A 5,175-nucleotide genomic window follows, 5' to 3' on the forward strand; every position below is an offset into this window, starting at 1 on the left:
CAACACTCTTTGCACTCTTTGTTTCCCCCTCCACCCCATCCCCACCATTTTCCTCTGCCATTTTGCCCAACTGTATCTCATGAGCATCAACAACCAGTTTCCCTTTGGCTTTCTGACTCTGCCCCCTCCTCATTATTCCCTCCCCTTCTCCCCACTGCTAGGGCAATTATGGTCATCAACTGCCCCACACCTTAGCCCTGCAGTTGCCATATTTAAGCTGATTGTACATGATCAGTCTTGTAGGTTCTTGAAAGTTACCATGTTGGCAGCTTGAAAGTAGGGACTTCATTTATGCCTTATCATGACCCATTTTGAGGGCCTCATAGAGTGCCCTTGGCAAGGTTATCCTTTACGGTTTGTTGACCGACTCCAAAACGATTTGAAATATTGGATGAAATCTTATATTATCAAGATTCTCTCTAGTACATTCAGTACAGCTATCACTGACGTCCTTTGTTTGCAAGGAAGCCAGTATTGCCAAACTCTAAAACCCAACAAAAAGGATATTTTAGAACAATTATAATTTCAAACTTGAAAATGTCCTGCTGAGACACAGGAGTGTGTTAGATACTTCTGCCACCCTCCTTTCTCCTCAACCTCATCCCGCCCCACTCTCCCTAATATACAGGCCCAAGTCAAATTTTACATTACCACCTATTGGTGAAATGAGCCATTGCAGCCCAGCTCTACAAGACATTGTAAATGCCTGGGTAACAGCAAGTGGTGTAGACCCTTTTATGGTTCATAAGCATATTGATTACATTTTCATGCTATTGTGTGAGATGAACTTCCCTCAAACCTTGTTATGATGTCAGCACATTATCCATCTGATGTGAAAAAAAAAATGGTGAGTGGAGATTGAAATGCTGGGAGCTGAGAAGGTAGAGTCAGGTATGGCCCAGAGAAATATTTTGGATTAGGCAGATCCCAAGGAAATAGTGAGGGCTAATAACAGAGGAAGTCTTAGAGTACAAAAGAAATGACTAAGCACTTTAGGGGCTGCAGAGGAAAAGTAAACAGCTATTTGGGGACACCAACTTCTCCACTGTATACTAACACTAGTGTAAATATAGCAAGGCCCAGTGTATATATAACAATGCAGATATAGCTGACTGACCACCAATGTAATCCTGCCTTTCCCAAATCTTTTTTCCTAAAGTTGTTGGAGAGCAATTAAAAATTCTACATTGAAGACTAAGGGAAAAAGATGTTTCATTATAGAGCTGGGACTGATTGCATTTTCAAAAGGTGGCTGCAACAATATCCCACACACTTTTCTGCTGTATAATCTGCCACTCCTCCATCGAGCACAGGAGACCATTTCTCCATTCCTTTGAATCTGAGTGAGTTCTGTGACTGTTTTGACTGATAGAACGATGTGGAAGAGAGATTTTGTGATTTGATAGGCGAGGTCACAGAAAGCCTTGCAACTTCCACCTGACCTGTCAAGAATGCTTGCTCTTGGGGATACTCCCTCTTGGAACCCAGCCACTATGCTGTAAGAAGCCCAGTCTACATGCAGACACCACATATAAGGCATCATAGTCAACAGCCACAGTTAAGTTCCCAGCTGGCAGCCAACTTTAACCACCAGTCTTGTGAGTGAGCCATCTTGGACATCCAGTTTGGTTAAACCTTCAGATGACTCCAGCCCCAGCTGACACCTGACTGCAACCACATGAGAAACCAGGAATGAAAATCCCCTAGCTGAGCCCAGTCAACTCATAGAACTGTGAGAGATAATAATAAGTTGTGGTACTAAGCCACTAGGATTGGGGCACCATGCAATAATAGGTAACCAAGACAGCAGCAACTTTGGTTAGACACATGAGCCATGGGATGACACATAATTAGGTATATTTTTAAAAACTTGGATTCAGCTTTAGGTCTATGCATCCCCAACATAAAGAGGCACTATTTCAGTTCACATCTGCTGCCTCTGATCAAAACACTATCTTGCACTTCCACAGAAAAAGAGAGTGCAAGTGTGTGTATTTACTGACAGGCGTCCCCTTGTGTCCCCATCTGTGTGACTGGAGCTCAGTGTCTCTTACACATTCTAGTATGATACTTGGTGCCATATTTGCAGGTCCTGAGGTAAGAACCCATGCTGTTGTCTTTAGAGAGTTTCATGGGTTGGACTGTGCCACATAGGGGCAAAAATCCACCCACACCTTTTCTTTTAATCACCTTTATGGATGTATAATTTACATATATACATTTTTCTTATTACTTTTTATTTATGTAATTTATTTATTTATTTTTTGAGACAAGGTCTCACTATCTTGCCCAGGCTGGAGTGTAGTGGAGTGATCATGGCTCACTGCAGTCTTGACCTCCTGGGCTTAAGCAATCCTCCCACTTCAGCCACCTGAGTAGCTGGGACCACAAGCACACGCCACCACTCCTGGCTAATTTAAAACTTTTTTTTTTTTTTTTTGTGGAGACAGGGTCTCACTGTATTGCCGAGGCTGGTCTCAAACTCCTGGGCTCAAGCGATCCTAGTGCCTCAGCCTTCCAAAGTTCCTGGATTACAAGCATGAGCCACCATGTCTGGCATCCTTTGTGGATGTATAATTTACATACATATAATAATATGTACCTATTTTAAGTATACAGTTTGATGAGCTTTGACAAACATAGCCCATGAAACCACCGCCATAATCAAAGTATAGAACATTTTTTTTTTTTTTGAGACGAAGTCTCACTCTTGTCGCCCAAGCTGGAGTGCGATGACGTGATCCCGGCTCACTGCAACTTCCGCCTCCCAGGTTCAAGCGATTCTCCTGCCTCAGCCTCCTGAGTAGCTGGGATTACAGACGCCTGCCACCACACCCAGCTAATTTTTGTATTTTTAGTAGAGACGGGGGTTTCACTATGTTTGCCAGGCTGGTCTCGAACTCCTGACCTCAGGCGATCCCCCCTCCTTGGCCTCCCAAAGTGCTTGGATTACAGGCATGAGCCACCGTGCCCGACCTATAGAACATTTTAATCACCCCAGAGATGTGCCCTCTGTGCAGCCAGTTCCCTCCTAATACCCCAGCCGCTGGCAAGCGCTGATTTGCTTTGCCACTATCAATCAATTTTTGTCTTTTCTGGTATTTCATATGAATGGAATAATAGAGGATAGACTTTTATGTGACTACACACTATTTAGCATAATACTTTGAGGTTCATCCATGTTGTTGTGTATGTCTATAGTTAATTTCTTTTTCTCACCGAATTGTATACCACTGTATGATATGTCACAATTTGTCTATTCATTCTCCTGTTGCTGGACATTTTGATTGTTTATTGTTTGGGGCTACTATGAATAAAACTGCTATGGACATTTATGTACAAGATTTTGTGGACATACGTTTTTATTTCTTTTGGGTAAATATCTAAGAGTGCTATTACTGGGTATATTAGTACATTTTCATACTGCTGTAAGGAACTTCCCAAGACTGGGTAATTTATAAAGTAAAGAGGTTTAATTGACTCACAGTTCAGCATGGCTGGGGAGGCCTCAGGAAACTTATAATCATGGCAGAAGGTGAAGGGGAAGCAAGGCACCTTCTTCCCAAGGTGGCAGGAAGGAGAAGTGCCAACTGAAGGGGGAAGATCCCCTTATAAAACCATCAGATCTCTTGAGAACTCACTCACTATCATGAGAACAGCATGGGGGAAACTGCCCCCATGATTCAATTACTCTGCCTGGTCTCTCCCTTGACATGTGGGGATTATGGGGATAATGGGGATTACAATTCATGATGAGATTTGGGTGGGGACACAAAGCTTAACCATATCACTGGGTTATGTAATAAGTGTATATTTAACTTCATAAGAAACTGACAAATTGTTTTACGTACAAGTGAAGTATGACAGTTCCAGTTACTCCATATTTTTATCAACACTTGACATAATCAGTCTTTTTACTTGTGGCATCCTTGGTGAGTGTAATGGCACCTCATTTGCCCATAGGTTTTTAACTGCCTACCCAACTAGGATGCCAGCAGGGACTGTTTTCACTGTTACATCCCCAGCCCCTGGAATAGCATGTAATAAATATTTTTGGAATGAATGGGTTCATGTCTCTGAGCTTCTGTGTTTTTTTGAAATATTGATTTCTCTAGGGAGTATGGTGCTCAAAGGACTTATGTACTTATAATTGTGAGAGATACTGTCAAATTGCTTGCTTTTTAAAAAATGCCGAACCAACTTACTCTCCCACCAATGCTGGTTATTGTAAATTGTTTACATTTTTCTGCCAATCAAACAAGTTAAAAATAGTATTTCATTGTGGTTTTAATTTTGTGTTCTCCTTATCATTGGGCAAAATCAAGCATCTTTTTGTATGTTTACGGGTCTTTTATACTTCTTCATCTGTGATTTGTGTTCCTATATTTTGCTTATTTCTTATTAGACTATTTTTCTAATTAATTTATAGAAACTCTAAGCTTATTGGTGATAGTAACATTTTGTCTGTGATGCATGTTGCAAACATTTTGTAGAGTGACAAGCAGAATGGTCCAGTGATGACTCCAGAACCTTTCTCATGTTGCCTGCTTGAGATGAGAGCCCCTCCTTCCCCCTAGTTGGAGTGGCTGTGACAAACCCAAATTGTTCTGGACTGAGGGCTCTCCTTTTTCCAGCATGTTTGCTCCCATGTCCTGACTGTTTATTCCCTGTATGCAAAGCCACTCCAAGCTTACACAATTAAAAGATTGTGAACCAGGATGGGGAGGCGTGGGCCGCTCCCCTGGATCACAATGGGCTGTGCTTCATACTGCTTCATTACTTCATACTTCATTACTTCATTACTTCATTACTTCATACTTCATTACTGTGCTTCATACTGAGTGTTTACTTGAAAACTTCCCCAATAAAACCTGTTCCTTGTACATGGTGGCATTTACCTTTGTCTTCTCCAGGCAGTTTCTTCCAGTCTGTCATTTACTGTAGACATTGTTTATGCCTCTTTTTCATACACAAAGTTTTACTTTTTTTTTTTTTTTTTTTAGAGACAAGGTCTTGCTATGTTGCTCAGGCTTGCCTCAAACTCCTGGGCTCAAGCAATTCTCCTGCCTCAGCCTCCCCAAGTAGCTGGGATTACAGGCACATGCCACTACACCCAGCTTAAGATTTTGCTTTTATATAGTTAAATCTGTCAGTCTTTTCCATGACTTCTGGAGT

At 41.7% G+C, this 5,175-nt stretch overlaps 1 non-coding gene across 1 annotated transcript; it reads left to right on the forward strand.

Moving 5' to 3' along the window:
- Positions 1-729: 729 nt before the first annotated feature.
- On the forward strand, positions 730-833 carry LOC114675266 (small nucleolar RNA U13). Its single transcript, XR_003726348.1, has one exon. It is a non-coding gene; the product is annotated as a small nucleolar RNA U13 (small nucleolar RNA).
- Positions 834-5,175: the final 4,342 nt, after the last annotated feature.

This window comes from Macaca mulatta, chromosome X (genome assembly GCF_049350105.2).
Source record: "Macaca mulatta isolate MMU2019108-1 chromosome X, T2T-MMU8v2.0, whole genome shotgun sequence".
NCBI classification, from domain to species: Eukaryota; Metazoa; Chordata; class Mammalia; order Primates; family Cercopithecidae; genus Macaca; species Macaca mulatta.